Source organism: Acomys minous (assembly GCF_964271855.1).
Source record: "Acomys minous genome assembly, chromosome: 2".
NCBI classification, from domain to species: domain Eukaryota; kingdom Metazoa; phylum Chordata; class Mammalia; order Rodentia; family Muridae; genus Acomys; species Acomys minous.
This window is the reverse complement of record NC_140484.1, coordinates 74848867-74869640: the sequence shown is the minus strand read 5'-3', so window position 1 is coordinate 74869640 and position 20774 is coordinate 74848867. Positions and strand designations below refer to the sequence as shown.

The 20774-nt window shown below is 43.7% G+C and overlaps 1 protein-coding gene and 1 pseudogene across 4 annotated transcripts in view; one reads left to right on the top strand and one right to left on the bottom strand.

The window, feature by feature from the left end:
- HS3ST4 (heparan sulfate-glucosamine 3-sulfotransferase 4) overlaps positions 1 to 20774 on the top strand; it is a gene marked incomplete at its 5' end in the record, with an annotated part of 435146 nt that overhangs the window by 242650 nt on the left and 171722 nt on the right. The gene's annotated exons all lie outside the window — the stretch shown is intronic.
- Positions 19835 to 20571, bottom strand: LOC311580189 (mitochondrial import inner membrane translocase subunit Tim23-like; annotated as a pseudogene). Its single transcript has one exon. The product of its transcript is annotated as a mitochondrial import inner membrane translocase subunit Tim23-like (transcript).

The window sequence follows — 20774 nt, the reverse complement described above, 5'->3', positions numbered from 1 at the left end:
CTTCAGGAGGTGCGGCACAGCTAGCAGATGTGGGATAGGTCTGTGAGTGAGGAACACAGATTATCCTTGCCCACTTTCTCTCCATCGTTTTCCACTTTCAGTCAGCCATGAGCTGAGCAGCTCTTCTCTGCCAGGTGTTCCTGGTGCCATGACTTTCTGCATAAGCTCATGGCGACAAATCACCAAGGAGGAACCCTATGGGAACATGAGCTTCAATTGTGTAGATCACATGTTCTGTGAGTACCCAAAAATGAAAATGAAAACAAACAAACATACAAACAAAAAAAACCCACCAAAAAGCTTAGAACACTGGAAAGGCTGAGGCTTGAATATTGCTGTGCATTTGAGAATTAAATGCAGAGTGAGATCTTGTCTCAAAAACAAACCAAACCAACAAACCAAACAATTGCCTTTGGGGGTGGGAAGCAACAGAGAGAATGGTGCAGAGCAAGAGATGGTATACTGCAAGTAAGAGAGCAAGAGTAAGATGCAGGAGGAGAGGGAGAGGGTGAGGGAGAGGGAGAGGGAGAGGGTGAGGGAGAGCGAGAGAGAGGGAGGGTGAGGGAGAGGGTAGGGGGATGGGGAGGGTGAGGGAGAGGGTGAGGGAGAGCGAGAGAGAGGGAGGGTGAGGGACAGGGTAGGGGGATGGGGAGGGCGAGGGAGATGGTGAGGGAGAGGGAGAGGGTGAGAGAGAGGGTAGGGGGATGGGGAGGGTGAGGGAGAGGGAGAGGAACGGTGAGTTGTACCTAGTCTTTGAAGACATGTCCTGTGGTTGACGGTCTGTCTATTTGCTTATCATACTTACTCCACGTATGAAACCGAGTGACAGGCCACAGCAAAAAGGCGGAAGAGTGTGAGTTTCTCATGAGAACTAGAGAGCATCCTGGCAAAGATTTCCGATGAAATAAGTCTGCGAGTCTTCAGTTTGTTCACTGGAAACACTTGCAGGACTGTAGTAGCCTTAGACAAATGCCTGTCACGTGCAGGGCTGGTGCTGCAGGCAGGGACTTTTGTCTTCTGCCCTCTCACACCCCCATTCATCAGTGCTGCCTTCTCCTCCACCAGCCATGAGAGCCTTTTTGCGTTTGCCTCTCTGCCTTCCAGAAAACAGTTCACAGATGCTGCGCCCCTCCCCCAGGCCCTGGCTTCTCCATATGCAGGTAATACATTTTTATTTCCTTTCCAGAACAAGGCCTAAAAATAGATAAAGTGCAGGGCACAAACGATAACCATTCGATGTATTGACCCAGCCACGAGTTTATCTTGGTGAAATTCAGATTCGCTCTTTATTCCCGAAAGCAGAAACACCTTGGATGGGCAGTTACAGAGGCATTACCAGGGCCATTTGGCAATAAAATGTGACTGGCTTCATTATGGAGGACGGAGACAAGAAATAGCTGATCTTAAATCACAGAGTGGCTGGCCAGGATGCATTTGGCACAGGCTTATGTAGATTGATTCTGTTTGGTGGGAAACGATTCTGGGAAGGGGAGTCTGTTATTAAAATGCGGAATTATTTTACGCCCTTTTGTTTAGCTTAAGTGCCTACAGGTAATTTATGTGTAGCATGAATCAAGCCATATGACTTCTTCTGGGGGTGCCAACACCCCAGCTGCTGAGGTGCCTCCAAGGCTTTTTGCTCTTCCGGGTAACGTGGTAGAGATCACCTCTGCTTTCAAAGTTCACATTTTGAAGAAATAGTTCCTTTCAGAGGCATCTGAGACCCCAAGGTTTCATTTCTCCAAAGTGGAGGTTTTCTAAAGGAAAAGTGCAAGCCTTGTGTTGACAGGTCATGTCCCTTACCTCTACCTTCCACTGCGGGAGACCTGAGCTGCCTGGGTTCTGTGGTTCCTTTCCTGCTTTATCATTCCTTGCTGGCATCCTACCCCTTGTAGATTATGGTAAATATCCATTTTGACACCTGTTTTTTGACACGCGCAATTGAGTCCTGCCCACTCTGGCACTCAGGGCAACCTGACAGCATCCTGATGTGGGCAGTTCTAACATGGAAGGATCAACTGGGAATCTGAGGGACACTAATGGCCAACAAGTGCTCACTTGATGGAGCAAGTGTTATCTAGGGGTCCAAAGCACTGTGCTTTGCCTTAAATGTAAGTTCTAGAGCTGTGTGGCGTTGCTGTCCCATTTTACAGCGGAAGCCACCAAGGCGTCGAAGGTGAGGACTCTTGCTCAAGGGGAAATGGGTAAATCATCCTTAGGCTAAATAGAGTCTGGTGTCCAAAGCCAGGCTTCAGACAGCATTCTAGAAAAGGATGGTGAGATTTAGGAATTTTCTCCAAAAATCAGAGGAAGAATCAGATCAAAGATACCACTGTAGGATTTTCCCGTATTCTTCCCTTCCTCGCAGCCATTGTGGCAAGTAACCATAGCTACCTGCTTACAGGAGAGCTCCTCAGTTTCACGTCTCACGCTTTCTGGAGAGACTTGAGATGACTCACTCCTAACAGCTTCTGCTTCTGTTTTGCTTTGCTCTCTGCTTCCCACTGCCAGCCTCTTCCACTCGCCGCTGTCGTCTGCCTCTGCACTCAGACACCCAGCTCTTGGGCAATCTCATTAAACTGGGTTTAATTACTGATGTGGAGGCGAAGAGAGAGAGAGAGAGAGAGACTTCTACCGGGCCTTTTCACCACAGCCATTATTGATTGGCTGCAGAGAACTTTCTATTAGACAGCAGATTTAAAAAGGTTAGTTTCCCTAATTCTCAAACCCTCTTCCTGGTGATAATTGGTTCCCAGATGAAACATCACCCCAAACAGAGGTGCCTCATGTTGACTTTCCACCTTCACTTACATTTGAAGTGAGATTTATCACAGACCCAAAAAAAATTTCTGCAGTTTTTCCTACTAGAATGCAGATTTCGGATGCCACGGTGAAGGTTGATCTTTCTGTAAGGACTTTATATTGGTTGTCACAGTGCTCTTAACAAGTTTATCAGCTTGTCTCTTCTGTCCACACCCAGGAGGATCAAACTGGTTTTCGCATGGCTGGTGTCAGTCTTCACAGCTTTTCCGGAGAGGGTCAGGTGATTTCTGTGATGCCTCTTGACCTTGAGACTTTGGGGGGGATTCTTGTATCTCAGGTGGTGTGTTTCTCACTTACTTCTTGATGTCTGTTTCTTATTTGTTTTATTAGCCCTCTACCCTACGGATGTCACGAGGTATTCCTGAATTGTAAGTAGGTAGCCAGGCTCTTGTGTGGGATCTGGAAGCCTCTAACGGAAATGTGGCTGTTGGTTTAGGGGTAGATAAAAGCGGGGCCTTTAAAGTACAGAGGTGGAGCCGTCACATGGAAGGATGACGCAGAAGGAACTTGAGGCCAGGGCTAGCTTGGGCTACACAGCCAGTCCTTGTTACAAAACAAACTCATACATGTGTCAGCATGAGCAATAAGTGAACCACAGTGGTCTAGCCTGGCCTGATCCAAGAAAAAGGGACAATTAGCCACTGTGAGAGAACTCTAAGGACCAGCTGTTACTGAGGCGACAATCCTTGGTGACATTTTGTTTGCTGCAACACTGGAGGTGTTCTTGGCTGTCCTATTTGCCTTCCTCTGGCATGCTGTTGGAGCTACGTATATAACAGCCTGGACTCTGTGTCACCTCTAAGTCCTTGACAGTGGAGTTTTCCTATTAGAGAAATGTCAAGAGTAGTGTTTATTAGTCACTGTGCTTGTTTGAGCTAGGTACGGACTGTAGTACCGTGGTGAACAGCCCTCCATACTGACTGTCAGTCGGTTGCCTTAGCTTTGGAATGGTTGACGCAGTGTTGTCAGAGAGTTGGGAGATTTTCAATATAAATTTTAGTTTTAGGAGTAGTGAGTTCACAGCAAAGTTAAGTGAAAGGTACCAAAGTGTCCCACACGCCCTCTGTATTCTGTGTAGAAAGCCCCTTACCAGTGAGCTGCCATGGGCTAGGTTTGCACACATACTAGCCATTATAGTGTCCCATGGGATACTCTCGGTGTCTTAAAAATGCTCTGTTGTCTTTTATGCATTTCTCTATCTCCTCTCCACAACCTTAGCATCCACTGATTCCCCCCCTCTATAAAATGCATTCTTTTCAAGGTGGCTCCTACATGGATCATTCACTGTGACCCCAGAAGGCTTGTTAGACTTGTGTGTAGTTTTTCTTTCACTTAGCAATATGTGTTTAAGTGTCCCCCATATCATCTTGTGATGCCATAGCACAGTTCTCTTTAGCACCCACATTCTAGAGTTCCTTTATCCATTTGCCCACCAAGGAGGATTGATTTCCACTTTTGCCAGCTTATGAGTAAAGCCACTACAATGTTTATTTTTTAAGAATATTTGACAGTGTTAAAACAGAATTTGTTAGGATAAGGCTTCCCCAAAAAAATGTTAACTTAAAAAATCCATTAGAGTGTTAAAGACTATTGGGAAAGCAGAAGTCTTGATGTTCTGTGTAGATGACACATACTTTTCAGAATCATACTATGGGTAGGACAGTGATACGTTCAGTTGATGAGAATAATGTATAGATTTTTTTTTCTCTGAAATAGACAGTTCTTTGTATCTGTTGAGAGATTCCCAATCATTGTCCCTTGGGTTTTGTATTCAATAATGGTCTACTTAAAATCATTTGCTTTTTCCTTTTTTTTTTTTTTGTTTGTTTGTTTGAAAACTAAGGTTATAGGGATGAACTAGCATCTTCAACTCATTCATTTATTTTTTCCTTTGGATATTTTGTTGTTCTTCTTGGTGGTGGTGGTGGTTGGTTGGTTTTGGCTTTTTGTATGTTTGTTTGCTCATTTTGATTGAGATAGAGCCTTGCTATGTATCCTCAACTGGCCTCCTAGTTCTTATGTAGCCCAGGCTGGCCTCAAACTCAACCTCAGCCTCTCAAATGCTCAGGCTACAGGTGTGCACCATCACATTCATATTCAATATCTTAACCAGTGATTTTATGAGGACCTAGTCGGTCTGGTAGTTAGGTAAGCAGAATATGCCGGGCTGGGATGACAGATATTAAAAAAGCATGGTGAAACCAAAACTGAAAACTGTCTCCCAAGTTGGAGAGTTAGAGAGGCACAGCTGAGCTGAAATTTCACAGTGAAGTATAAGTCATAATCTAACTACCAACTCCAGATGTGTTTATGGAAAACAGAGACAATATGGTGCGTGTAAGTTTGCTTTACCACAAGATAAATGTAACAGATGATGTAACTGTTGATAAGAACAATGAGGCAAAAGATAATGCTTGGCATCTGCTCCTGAGCCTGTCCACAGCCCTTCTGTGTACCAGGAGCATGCTCCATGAGGGGAATAGAGAGGTCAACAAGGCTGGGTCATTGTCCGGCTCCGCCCTGAGGAGCTCTCAGCATAGTCCAGTACACTCAATCCCACAGAAGGCATCTCTACAGAGAAAGAGGGCATGGCAGCACGTGCCTGAGCTTCATTCCAGGCCTAACACAATCTCGTATCATCAGTGAAATTGAGATTTTAAAGGAAGGGTGGAGCAGTGGAGGGAGGGGGCGCTAAAGTGAAAAATAGAAAGTTTAGATTCAGGGTTAGTGCTAGTAGATATCTGTGCTTGGTGCTAACCAGTATTAGGTTTAGGACTCTGGAGGCCATGTGTGTCTCTCTGGTGTGTGCTTTGGATAAAACTGATGTTGATCCTTGACCTTAGAGTACAATGCAAGACTGAGTCACACAGGTTCCCACTTTTCAGCCAGCCAGGTGATAACTTGGAGTTATGATGTTACCTTTCCAGGACTGATTATTGAGTGAGGTGGAAAGCTGAAACACTGCCTATGGACTGTAGACCTGCAGAAAAGTGCTTATTGGATTTTTTCCCCTTGTCAAAGTCTCTGTATGCTATCTTTTGTTGTTTCGTGTTGTTGTTGTTGTTGTTGTTGTTGTTGTTTTCTAAGAGAAATTATAAAGGGAGCCATATGATCATAACCATCCAAAGGGACAATAGCATCTCAAGTTGAGAAGGTACCCTGGTGAAACATGGATACCAATGTCCACATGCTCAAGAGACGCTACGTGATTGAGTGTCATGGGCTGTGCACACCAGCCTGAGGGACACCTCTGGAGAGACAGGTGCAGCCTGGATGATTGGATCATGGCCTACACCATCCCGTTTGGTCTTTTGGTGCTGACGTACCAATCGTAACTTTCCCCTGGGTGACAGCTCTGATCTCTTGGGTAAAGCTTCAGTGGACAGGCAACTCAGACTATACAAATCTCCTTCCTTCATTTCTCCTGTCTCCCCTGGAACAGAGTGAAATTGCTATATGAATCTACTTTATTGATTAATCTGTAAACAGCCAAATTGTAATTATTGTGGAAGATGAAAGCTCATGATAATAGAATAAGCAAGGTAGGAGCAGGGGTTGTCTCATTTATTATAGGAGCCAACAGACAGTGCTTGAATATAAGACTAACAGGGCTCACAAAGCAAACAGTTTTTAGAGATGCAGTTTCAAATATAACCCAGTAATACTTATGGTCTGAATTTAAAATATCCCTGTAAAAGTTTCAGACATCAAGGATTATGTGTCCAGTTAGTGACACTAAGGAGGGCACCAGTGGGAGGTGGTTGGATCAGGGGGATTCTGATTTCATCAGAAAATTAATCCATTCGTGAATTAATATCCATAACTGAGGGGCTATGTGGTGAGGAGGTAAGGCTTGGTGGTGGGGACAGACACTAGCAGACTGTCTCTGAAAGGCTTATTTTATTCTTACCACATTTATGTTGCTTTCTCTGACCTCTGGATTCTAGAAGGGGAACGGTTTTGTTCCATAGGCCTTTGCATCATGATGTTGTCTTGCCAAGTACCTGAGAGCAAGGAGCCCATCACTGTGGGCTGAAATCTCTGAAACCAAAAGCCCAAATTAACTTTTCTACTTTTAATTAATTTTATTCAGGCATTTGGTTACACGGTCAGCGAAAACACTGGAAAATAGTTTACTGCATTTGTAACTTCAGTCATCCCCACTTCCCTACTTAGCTGTGGTTTTTTTCCCCTAGGGTTTCAATAATCTGTAGTCTACCACAGTTTGAAAATATTGAATGGAAGATTCCAGAAATAAACAGTTCATAAACTTGAAATAGCTTTTTAAAAACTGCACATTGCTATAATTGCTCTGTTTTATGCTTAGATGTTATTAATCTTTCACTGTGCCTAATTTATATATTACACTTCACTGTTGTTAGGTATAAACTTAGAGGGGAAAAAAACAATGTATATAGTACAATGTTTGATATTTTCTGTGGTTCAGGCATTTGTGAAAGTCTTGGAATGTGTCCCCTTGCAGGTAAGGGGGCTCACATCACAGAAGAAGAAACAAACTGATTTAGCAATTAGTTTAAAATTGATTAATGAGGATTCTCAGTGGGAGTCCAGAGTCAGTGTCCATCTGGCCACGAAGAGACAGGAAGGGAGTGGATAGGCATGGGGCAGTCTTTGGCTGGGGCTTCCGGAGGCAGCTTACAGCAGCTGGCAGCAAAAATACAGTTTTTCAGCTCAGGGTTGCTTCGGGGTTCTGACCTACTTGCCAGTGTGAAGGGTCAGCAGGACTGACCCAAACAACAGTACCCTCTCTCCAGAGCCATGTACAGTAGCAACCTTAGTCTCGAAGTGGCACAGGTGAGTCCAGACAGCCAAGAATCTTAGAGCAATTGCAACTAAGCACGTGATTCTGGGCACACAGGAGGGCGGGGGGACCCCTGGGAAATGGTTGGCAAACAGTGGGAGAGCCTTGGGCCAGGCTAATTTGTGTATGGAAGAAGAGTATAATAATTTCATTTTGTTTGTACTGACTGAAAGGTAGGAAGTTTATGAGTTACGTATATTTCACTGTCTTTTTAGGGGGTGATGTGGTTTTACTGCCAGGGTTCAGGGGTTTGTGTGTAAAAACCCAGGCAGCAGCACAAACTCAGATCTTTTTCCCAGTGATGCTGTGTCTATTGGAAAGATTGTTGTGATAGGGAGGTGGAGCCAATTCTTAAAGAAGACACACTAGTCCAATCCTCCAAGGTGTTAAGTACTATAGTATCAAGGAGAAGAAAGCTGTCTTTCCATATGCAGATATTATGCTAACCTTCCTGCTCTGAGGCCTGTGCACTTGGCATTTCCTTAGCCTCAAATGTCCTCCTCCATTCCCCATGAGCTATGGACACTTACCCTTGTCCTAGAAGCCCAGAGTAAACACCAGAGAGCAGGTTTCCCTGGATCTCTTGGGCAGGGCCAGTCTGTCTAGTCTTAGTTTTACATGGTGCTTTCTGCTTTCCTCCTTCAGTGAGTGAGAAAGGCCAGCAGCTGTGTACCTTTACTGTTCTTTCCAGCCAGCCCGGAAGCTGTGCCTTCTGGGTGAATGTGCACTCCCCATCAGGTGTGATGTTTTTCATCTAGTAAGGGATCAGTTCAGACCAGGGAGAACCGAAAGCATAAAGCTGGCCCTTCTGACTCCAAATCAGATGTGTTTGCTATTGGTAATTGATTGGTGGATGGATGTCTGTAAGCATATTGAGCCAGGTGGGGCTGGTGCTGAATGGGGACTAATACTTGGGTTGAAAGAAAATAGATGCATCTTAAGGTTGTTTGTTATCTTTAAGTGAAATGGATCTGGTGCAGTTAGGTTTCAAATTTTGTTAAGAATAAATTGAGCTCTCAATTTTATGTATTATGTTTTTTTCAATTGTTAAATGTCCAAAATATAATTTTCCTACTTATCTATGTACCGTGTATATATATCAATGTGTCCATGTGTGTCTGTGTGTGTGTGTGTGTGTGTTTGTGTGTGTGTGTGTGTGTGTGTGTGTGTGTGTGTGTGTGTGTGTGAGAGAGAGAGAGAGAGAGAGAGAGAGAGAGAGAGAGAGAGAGAGAGATTTGCATACTCTATGGCATGCATTCAGAGAAAAAAACAATTTACAGGAGTTATTTCTTCCTTTCCCTTATGGGTGCATTGGATTAAACTATTATTGCCGGGCTTGGTAGCAGGTACTTTACCTGCTGAAAGATTTCACCCACTCCTTACAATAGCATTTTAGAAATGGTACTGGCCAAGAAAGCCATATATGGAAACCAAGCATCCATGTTGAGTGTGGCCTGAGGACCATGAGTTTGCCCTCAGTGGCAAGAAACTAAATATACTTGCTTCATGGAAGAAAATTTTTCAAGAATTCTGTATTAAGTATTATTTGAAAAAAAAATAGCTTATGGAGTGAAAAATAAGGTGGCCAGAGGAATTGGTAGAAATTAACTAGGAAGTGGAGAGTGAGATGATCTAAACCTAGCCAACCACCTGTGGCGGTGCTATCATAAGCCCTAGCGCAGAACCTCTGATCACCACCTTCCTAAATCAACATAATTTTGAATGGCAATTGAAATACCCCCGAAGGGAGACCCTCACTCAAGCCTCGGGATGGCGTGCACCCAAAGATACACAAACGACCGTCTTGCTGTAAACGCACGAGGTAGTTTATTGGCGGAGCTCCGGGTCGACACGTATCTCACACAGGAGACAGAGGGGTCGACCCAGAAATCCAATCCCCCACAGCCACAGTCATAGGGAAGGGGGATTTGGGGTTTATATGGGCAAGAGTCGGGGGGAGTGGGAAGTTTTGGCGCGACCACACACAATTGGTTGTTTCAAACATTTGAACATCAGCAAATTGCGTAGGCAGATCTGGGGTAAGCTCAAACTTAATCATACGGGAACAGTCCTTGGTTCCTGTTTTTCTTGAAACCCGAGGGTAGATGTTTATCTGAGCTGATGACACATCTGGTTAAACTCAAACCTGGAACACTGTGTGCGGGCCTCAAGGGGGATTAAGCAAACACCATAAGATCGGATGAGGGGTCTTGGCTCATTACTCACTTGATCATGTCCGGTACCTGCTTCTCTCAGGAATTTGTCCTTGTGTATCCTCCCTATCTTTTATGGCCAGCCGATCCCTAGAATACTCAATAGGTTTCCTAGCTCCACATTCTTTGTCACTTATCATCTGGGGCCTTGGGCTAGCATACCTGCTGACCTGCACTCTCAACTATTTGGGCTTATGAGTTAGAGAGCTAATTAAAAATTCTCTCTCTCATTACTCAGCTATTAAAAACAAGGATTTTCCAAAATTTGTGGACAAATGGATTGAACTAGAAATGATCATAATGAGTGAGCTAACCCAGAAGCAGAAAGAGTCAAATGGTATATACTCACTTATTACCGGACACTAGCCCAAGGGACAGGTCCCATGAAAGTCTGCACCTACCAGGAAACGGGGATAGAGGTGAGGACATCCTATTGAGACTCTAGATGAGGAAAATATAGAGGATAGGCAAGTAGGGGGACCCAGAGGGTCCTAGAAACCTACAAGAAGAACATTATGATGGCTAGATCTGAGCCCAGGGATTCTGCTTGATCTAAGGCACCAACCATGGACAAAACGGGCAGTCATCATCAAACCCCTACCCAGATCTAGCCAAGGGACAGAACATTCTCCACAGCTAAGTGGAGACTGGGGACTGATTTTCACAGGATCTCTGGTGCCCCATATTTGGCCATGTCCCTTTGTGGGGGAGGCCCAATGGCACTCGGAAGAAGGATAGAGGACTACCAAGAAAAGACTTGATACCCTAGCACCATATTCAGGGGGAGGAGGTCCCCCACAGCCACAGTCATAGGGAAGGGGGATTGGGGTGAAAGTGGGAGGGAGGGAGGAATGGGAGGATGCATGGGATGGGATAGAAAATGAGATGTAATAGGAATTATTTTTAATTTTCAATAAAAATGTGTTAAAAAAATAAAATAAAATAAAAATTCTCTCTCTCACAATCTAAATGCGTATGCTAATACCCATAGACAAGTACGTCTCTCACTCCTCATAAAGAAGTTTCATTTGCTATAGAAGGATACCATCAGAGAAAGACACAACTGGCCAAAATGCAGAGACTTTGGGGTGCTCAGGCCCCGTTGATGAATTCGCAACACAACCTCTACATCTCTGATTCAGGGAAAATTGAAGATGAAAGGACAGGAAGGAATGTAAGAGTCAGAGGAACAGGACATCTTCTACGAGATAACGTTTTGCATATTTGACAGAGAAACTATACCAATGACACTTTGACAATGTGATTGTTAAAATAAGACCAGCACGAGGACGCGCCAGCAGGCATGGGGGAAGTCTCACAAGGCGTTAGCAATCTGTCAGGAGCTAAGGGCAATTGCTGGCTGTAGAGAGAAGAATGGCCAGTGCCCTGATAGCAAGCCCCCTGGTAGGTTAGTCAAGTGGTCAGCTCTAAATCCCATTACACAGAGTAACACTAAGGGGACTCAGCACAGTCTGTATGTATATATACATATATGCATGTGGGTAACCATAATAGTTAGATAATAAGAAGTCACGGACTTAGGGAGTAGGAGGAATTGGAAGGGAGACAAGGGGGCTGTTGAAATGTTGTAAATACAGAACTCACACATTAAGTTGTCAGAAAAATAAGGAAGGGTGGCCAGAGTGATGAGTGGTCGAGCGGTCACACCACAAAAGGAGTTTCCTGCCAGAATGCAAATACTCAAGGCATCTCACAGTTTGATGCTCAATTTAGCAGATATGAATCCAGACCCTGAACTGTCACTACAATTATGGTCACAAACGCATTGGGAGGCAGGTGGGTAATGAGGGTGCTTATCGACAGATAGGGGTGTTTTATTGCTCTACCATGAATATGGTCCTTCTCCCCAAGACTCTTGAGAGGTCATAGCTTTATTCCAATTACGTGATAATTTTTCATTTATTCTGGGTGCCGCTCTTTGGAAATTGTCATCAGAATCTGAAACATAATTTTTGAATGCCCTCACTTGTGACAAATCTCCAAATTTGATTTTCTGAAACTGCCAGGAGTTATTTGGAGCTGAGTGTAGTGAATTAGTCTGGTGATTGAACTGAGCAGTACTGTCAGGTATGACTGAGTGCCAACAAGAGAATGATCAGGGCAGGATCAGGCACAAGGCCAGGGAAGAGGAGAGACGGGACCACATAGAATCATGCTTAGTAGGAAAAAGACAGAGGCTCAGTGTAAGTTTCCATGATTCCAAAGTGCCCAAGATGACAAGACAAAGTAAGAAAGCACAATGGAAGATGGCTCTGCAGTCCTGAGTATAAGCAAGCTTTTGTTAGATAAACCAGAGTGCCAGGGTCAGGTCTAGCTGGGCTGTGGTCTAGAAGGACTCTTTGTACTCTGACAACTCTACAAGCCTTGATCACACAGGTGGATAACACTAAGCTCCTGGAGAAGAGTATTTGCCAGAGCCATGAACAGCTCAAGTTTTTAAGGTATCTCCAAGTCTATATTGAAAGACTGTAGGCTGAAGTGAGGTTTACCAGATAGATAAAAATGCTGGGAATACCCCATCCTGAAATGCCACTTGGATTGAACACTAACCTTTGGAGGAATAGATCCTGAATAATCTGGCTTAAATAATTCCCATCGGAAAAATTACACTAACAAATATGTTACGAATTTCATGGGACATTTTGTGCCTCAGGATTACAATCTCAGGCCAAGTCCCTCACTACCAAAGTGAAATAGCTTTCTGGATTTATCTCCATTTCACATCTCCTTCTTTTTCAACCCCGACATTTAGACTTCAACCAGTGATTGCATTTTGATGCCTTGAATATATCTAACTGATTTCTGCTCTGGGGCCTTGGCTCTCTCACTTCATTGTCTGAGACACTTACTGTATCTTCTCTCTGATATGTGTCTCAGTCCAGATGTTAACTGCACAGACAGGCCTTCTCGCTTCTCCCAGCTGCCCACAAGTTACTCTCTATCCGAGCCTCTATTTTGTGCCCTTCTTTGCAAACCTATATTTGCATGTTGTTTGGTTCGTTATTGGCTTCCAGAACTAGAACAGATTTCTATGAGGGCAACATCTTCCATTCTGTCTTGAGGCTTATGACAGGTACTCTACCAATATTCATGAATGAATCGACACATAAGAAACAACTTAATTTGTGGGATAGAAAAAAAAACCCCACTGAACATAAAGGTTGAAAGAACTTGGATGATGAATAGAGTCGGCCTGCGTTTGTTGCTTATGGCCTTGTCTGCTGCAAGATGTAAGTAGTGTGGGACCTGCCAACTAACGGGCTCTATAAGAAATGTTGTGGCCCCAAACTTGCCAACATGGGGAGGAGAAGCCAGAGATGATAGAGTGGTCATGGCATGATGAACAGACCATATGAGAACTGGATCTTGAACACTGTGCCTAATAGAGTTCTTGGATGAAGCTGACCCTGACTGCTTTACGGACAACACACATCGCAGGGTTACCGTCACCCGCCTGAAGATATTTACCTCCACTTTAATGGTGCGAGGGAAAAGAGTCACTGCAAGTTCAGAGGATCTCTCTGACATTTCCTTTCCTTTTTAGATGAGCACTGAAAAGAGGGTGTTTTTATCACCAAGGCTGACTCTCCATTATTTTATATATTTATAATATATTGTACGGTATTATATTACTATTATATGACACTGGTTGTAGAGCCCAGGTCTTCACCACTGAAGGTACCTCCAGTGCTGCATGTCTGACTCTTTTGCACAGGTTGACTTCCCGTGGAATTCACTCTTTGAGACTTTTAATTTATATTAAAACTTACTGTAACGTGTGACTTCTATACAGTGTTATTTTTTTTAACTGTGTTATTTTTAAAATGAAGTCTGCAGTGCTTAGACATCTCATTTCCTTATCTTAAAAAGCAAGTAGATAAATTGAGCAGTTCAGCATCTAGTCCTCTTCATTAAAGCACAATGATAACTGTAACCATACCAATAGCACTAATAATAAAGCCCATGAAGGAAGCCCCTGCTGGCTGCCAGCTATTAACTGTATTTTAAGCTCTCAGACATACTTAAACATCACAGGCAATGGGATCTTCCATACCAACATGCTGCCCTGAAAAGCCTGTGGAAGCTATTCAAGCAATCCTAGAAAAAAAATGCATTTAATACAAGTCAATACACTGAACCAAAGAAATACTGGCAGTTCTTAATGCTGTGCGGCAACAGGATAAACAGCTTTGCTATTAGTGCAGGCTATAAAAGTGTTAAGCTACGTGATGCTTAACACTTAAAAATCTGTATGCAGGTAAATGTGTCTATGGTGTAACTTTGTGTGTGTGGGGGGGGTATGCACATGCACATAGGTGCACATACATGTGGGGGCCAGAGGTCAATGCTGAGTGTCTTTCTCCATCACTGTCCACCTTATGCTTTGAGACGGTGTCTCCCTGAGCCTGGAGCTTACCAATTGGCCAGACTGGCTGGCCAGCTAACTGTGGATATTCTTCCATCTCTGCCTCCCAGTGCCCAGTTCATTGAGAACATGGTCCAGCCTGGCTTTTATGTAGGGGCTGAAGATCTAGAGATAGATCCTCCTGCTTGCACGACAAGCATTTTGCCAACTGAGTCATCTCCCTTGTACAGACAACTAAAAAACAGCCAAGTGAAGGTGACAAAGTGACAAACGTGCTTTTATTCTTTTATTTGTCCAGTTGCTCATACTGTAGACATCCTATGACATTTGGGGACTATTGAAAATATGACTGTCTTTAGTTCAGTTCTGTTCCTTAACTTAAATTTAGATATAGTACTTTTATTTAACAAAACACAACACAATCAAACAAAGCATGGGCAGGAGAATGACTCTTATTAGGAGTAAAGTCACTCTCATAAAATATCTGATCTTGATGAATTTGAGGCAGCCTATTCTACATAGTGAATTCTAGGCTAGTCAGTCAAGGTTGTACAATAAGACCCCATCTTTGTGTGTGTGTGTGTGTGTGTGTGTGTGTGTGTGTGTGTGTGTGTGTGTGTGTGTAGATGTTAGATGATGATAGATAGATAGATAGATAGATAGATAGATAGATAGATAGATAGATAGACAGACCTCAGTTACAATGAATGCCTCAATAGAGTGCCAAACTCCATTAAGGTCTACTTTTTCTTAGTTATTAATTTTGTTGTAAAGCCACCACCAGTCCCTTCAAAATCATAATCACATTGTATTCAATTTTACTCTTGTCCAAGGACACTCATGACCATTTTTATTTAATCTTTTTTTTCCTTTATTGATTTATTCTCATTACATCTCAATGGTTATCCCATCCCTTGTATCCTCCCATTCTTCTCTTAACAATGACTTGGTGAGACTGAAGAATTATTGGACTAGGTGAGACCTGTGGTCATTTCTGCTTGTGGTTTGTTTGTCCTTATCTGCTTGCCGTTTTCCCACGGCCGGGCTTCAGTGTACCTTGCACACTCAAGTATTTAACTAGAAGTCCCTTACAGATGATTTATACACTCCAAATAAGCCCCGTGTCAGCAGTGACTTCCAGGAAACCTTTGTTTAAGAATGTGGCCAGTTTCCCTACTCCTTATTGCTTTTCTTCCTACTCTACCCACATTGCCTTGATGATGTACGGTAAAGCAGCTTTCTTTTCCACATGGGGAGGTAGCAAAGAGCTAGGAATGGCTCTGGATTCACCAGCCTGTGATATCATCCTTTCAGGGCCTCAGTCAGGAGTTAAGAGACCTGCTCAAAGATGCTTAGGCTCTCTTCCCTTCCCCTTCCTCTTCCTCCCTTTTCCCTTTCTTAGTCTCTCCTCTCCCCTTCCTTCTTTTCCAGGTTTACTCATTTGTTCTCATGTATGAGAAGCTTCACAAACTAGAAATATAGTTTTTGTATATATTTCCTTTTGCTTGAATCTCTGCAAATTTAAAGTAGTTAAGATAGGGTATTTTCTCCTACCATCTGGAGTTTATTATCTGTGTGTCATATAATTAGGTGTTTTGTCAATTTTTTATAATTTTTCAAGTCTGTAAATAAAAGGGGTATTATTTTATCAGCATATATTAATTTCATAAAATTGTGGCTTCATTATTTCATTTATGTACGCACATTTTGTACTTTGGGCATGTTCACTCCCCTGTGTCCCTGTCACTAGTCCCACTGGTTCTTCTCCTCTTCCCAGATAGCCCCTCCATACTTTGCTGTATTGAAATGTATCTTTCAGATATGAGGATAACACATAGGGCATTGAAAGGAGAATAACACATAAGAATAAGCTTATTTCATTTAACATGATGTTTCCATTTGTACCCATTTTCTGCAAACGACAAAAAAAATTTTTTTTCTTTTTCATGGTGGAATAGAACTCCATGTGTCCATGTGCTACACCTCATTTAATCACTTCTTGATGGCGTCGTGGCTGGTTCCATCACTGACTCTTGAGAATATGGCAATGCAGGCAACTCTTGCTGCTTGCTGACCTAGATTCCTTCAGGCGTTTGCCCAGAAGAGGAATCGCTGATTCCCTTTGAGTCCAAGTTCATGCAGCTGAGTCTCTGGATTCCTTTGGTACTTTAAAAAGTTGATTAAAAAAAAACAATTGCTTTAAAGTTTGTAAGTGAAATCAGACTATGTTATTCCTTGTAGCGGAAAAGGACACTGAGCATTATAGGCAGTGCTAATGCTTCCTATTGGCCCCACTATGAGTGGAGTGCCTGCTCTGCCCCCACAGATGCCTACAGACCACAGGTGGGAGCAGAGTCAGAATTCTGTGCTCCTTGATGGCTTGCAAATGCATGGCCTCAGGAGATGCATGATCCTTTGCCATCAGAGGTTGTCAAACGGAATCCTCAGGCTGGAATATGGCTTCCAGCTTTCTGCCCTGTGGCACCAAGTACAGTGACCTCCTCACCACTAGCCTCCTTGTGTAACTGGGAGAGTGTCTCTTTTGCAGTAATGCCAAGACTGGCTGTTACATCTAGCACATGTGCCTCTGAAAGTTAGATAAATCTAAAGTATTTCCCACAGGCACAGGGCCCCTTTCTTCTCCTGCTGTGCCTCTCCAAGTTTTGATATCACCACTTCATTTTAATTTTTTGTCTCCAGGATTTATTCTCTCTTGGGTTAGATTGCAGGAGATTTGTGGATGTGAAGGGCATTACAATACTGTTACCAGCACTTCCCGTCTTGTCTGTGCCCAGTGCCTCTGTGCATCCCAGTGCTCAGCCACTCCATCTATCTAAGCCACCTCAGTGTGGAGCCCAGCTTCCATCGTCTCTCCAACTTAGCCTTACAGTTATGATTGTTTATGGAATTTACTTATTCATTTCACAAGTAACGGTGTAAATGATGGACCTTTCTGCCTAGCACAACCACATTCAGGATGAAGTTGTCCTTCTGCCTTCCCAACGTCTCCTTTATTGCCTGATCCCAATTCCCAGTGACTCCCTAAGGAAAGCCCTACAACCCTTGCTTCACAAGATGAAGAGGATTAAACGCTGTGCTCTGCTGCCAGCCAGGATTTCTGCTGCTCAAGAAACTCTCATTTCTTGGGCATCGATTTTGAAGGTGATGGTATAGACAACCTGTCGAGAGAGTTTGCAACATCCAGATGTTTCATCCTCTCCCAATTACAGGAGTCTTTTGATTGTAAAATTACAGTGTAGATGTCGAGGGACAGAGGAAGAGCACCTGTCATCTAGATTGACCATATTGCACTGTGCTAAGGTCATATTTCCCGACTGGCAATAACAGATTGATAATGCATTCCCACCATGCTGTTGTTTTGTGGGAGATCTGTCTTGGCAAAAATCTCAAAGGAATCAAGTGGGTGTTGAAAGGTCTGACGTAAGGAAGAAGAATCGGTTACGTTCTCCTGCACTTTAGGCCAGCAAAATAATCTATTGTCCCGATTTCCCTGCAATCACCCCCAACCTCTTTTAACTCAACCAAACTTCCCTGAGCATCATTAATGGGCCAGGCATGGTACTGATAAGGGGAGGAGAGGCAGCGCGATGTTCTTGGGAAATTTGTGGCAGAGATGTGCATTAATCAAATCGTATTCACAAATCTGTAATCACAACTATGATAAGTGTAAATAGGAGATGTGCATGATTCTAATAGCACAGATAGTCGAGGAAACAGACACACCACCCCGGTAAGTAGGCGAATGTGAACGGAGACTGTTAGAGCAGAAAAAGAACATGCAAACATTGTATCAAAAGGTGGGTGTTCCAGGGGGCATAGTGCAAGGATTAGTGAGCTATTCAGAGTGAGTGGACACCTGAGTTCTGTTCAGGTGGAAGACTAAAGATTTAGGGGTGCAACCTAAGAAAATGGGAGTATTTACTTAAGCAATAAGGGATTTATAAAGCTAGTGGGGGAAGGGAGCTAGTGACTCAACTTGTGTTTAGGGACGATGGCTTTAATTGCAATGTAGGGAAGGAAGTTGGGCACTATGGTTTTATGGGGATACTTAGGGTGTTGCTGGTTTTTTATGAGGACCAAATTAAAGAACTTGAGCATTGCTTTCAGGAAACTTCCTTATGTAGTCAGTGTTGGCTTTGAGTCTTTATCTCAGAAAGCACTCCTAACCCACTTCATGCCCAGCGATTCAGATGGCTCTACTGTTTTCAACCAGCTAGGAGACAGCTAGGGCACACATTTATCTCATCCCCACCCCAAGTCAGAGCCGCCCAAAGCAGCCCTGATTCAGTCTTGATTGCTGGTCCCTCATGTGGAGACCCATAAAACCACCTGACCCATGCTTTTCTTATGAGGCTCACAAGAGTGTGCCTGGCAGCACACAAAGAAAACAAATTTATGGTCTCTGCCCCTTCACTTTTGCTAATATTTCATTGGCTAAAACTTGTCCAATATCAGAGCAGTGGACAGTTTAGGACTTTAAATGAGGAAGGTATAGAAAGGGAGGGGTGTGGAGGAATTGTGAATAAATAATGCACTAAACCTTTTTAATTGCATGATCTTTCCAGGGAAGACATAAGCAAACATCTGTTCACCCCAGAAAGGCACTGACAACATTCTGAAGAAAGGCTCATGCCTAAAGTTCAATTGTGGGAATCAATGGACCTGTTTGTAGGAACATGGGTAACTCAAAGGCAGCCACATCATTGAAAATCCCACCTCAGCATGAGGGATGTCTCACAGGGGCTGCTGCATCACTGGAGCCTCTTGTCTGCCTTGGGGACAGTTCTTTTAAGAATCTTATCTCCAGCTCCAACAATTGTTTAGTGCTTGTGCAACACTAGGGGAGGGGCCTCGTAGGACTACTAAGGTTCAGGAACTTTGTGAGTTTTACAAGCATGTCACTTTCTTTTAGGATGGAATGTCTCAGTTTGGAGACTGCACCAAGCAGTGTTGGCTGGGTGTTGAGAGAAACCTTCCCAGCTAGGGGAATCTGGGCAGGGTGCTGACATTTTCTGTACACCTGTTTTCTCACCCGTGCAAAATAAAGAATACAGTGGCTCCAAAATCTGGGATTTAGCACTAGTAGACAGACCTGGGGCACAACCTCTCCTCAGTAAGCCTTAAGTTCTATCCGGATTCCAGACGAGACGTGCTGTGAAACAGCATCAATCCTGCTCTAGAAAGGTAAAGTACACTTCCTACAGAAGGGACGATAGCCTGTCGCTGGACTCTTGGGCACTTTGCTATGGAATGCGATTGTCTTAGTTTGGTTTTATTGCTGCGAAGAGACACTGTGACCACGCAATCTTTTTTTTTTCACCCTTTATTTGGAATACAGGGCAATAACATAAGTTTTAGATTTTTAAATAAAAAGACATGGTGATAAAAGTGTTGAAAATAAGCGTGGTCTGAATTTGGAGAGCAAGTGGTTTTCTAATTTGAGGGTAGGAGAGAAAACAGGTACAAGATCATCTCCAAAGGAGAAGGAAATGCATACTCACTATGAACCACCAAAGGGTTCACTCACTTAAGGGCAAGCAGTGAAGTCCATGAGCTTTGCGACAGCAAATCAGAGTCTCTGGCTGTTCAACGTAACCATAGGTACAAGAGAAAAAGCAACTCTAGATTGACTTATTAATTGATCTGGATGACTATGATGTGTCCCCCATCCCTGAGGTGGCGAAACGCTTGAGAGTGACTGTCGGAGCAGGGAACCTTTCATGTGCTCCCAGTTGCTATAAAGTGCATAGACACTGGTGAGTGTCAGTGCTGCCAGGCCCCTGTGTGTGATTCCTCGAAGGTCACCTGTACATCTATACACCTTTCCCATCACGGGTCCAGCTGCTACTGTGTTGAGATCATCTTCTGCACCCTGTGTTTTCTCAGTGATAACACCAAATGAACTGTAGAACAAAGCCAGAGAGCCTAGAATATTATCCCAAAATGCCCCTTGCCTAGTCACCATGTTCAAAATCTGTTCATTTCTTGGTTTGGACCAGGCCATGCTCTGGGTTTCCTTCAATCCTAGACAAAGACCGTTCATTGCCCCAAATGCAGCCCCTGTCATGCAACATCCTCCAAAGAAAGCCAGTTGATATTGGTCTCTGGTTTTATTAGCTCCAGTTGGCAAAATAAACCCATCAGTATCCTGAATGAGATAGCATGGGTCTACATTTAAATGAGGAGACAGGGGGTTCATAGCAGGTAGCAGGGACACCAACCAAATAAGCTTGTGAGTAAACTTCTCTGAAGAAGCCAGCTAACTTGCCAGTGGTTTTGTTGCCACTTCCTCTGCCACCCTCCATGACGTCGCAGCAAACTGTGGTGGGTGATTCCCACAACCACCTCAGGCTGGGGTCCCCACAGCAACAGCTGGAAGACCCACGTTGCCGACCTCACAACCGTTATAAAGGAAAACATTTAACAGATGCTGGCTTACAGCTTCAGAGGTTTAGCCTATTATTGTCATGGAGGAAAATATGACAGAGTGCAGGCAGACATGATGCTG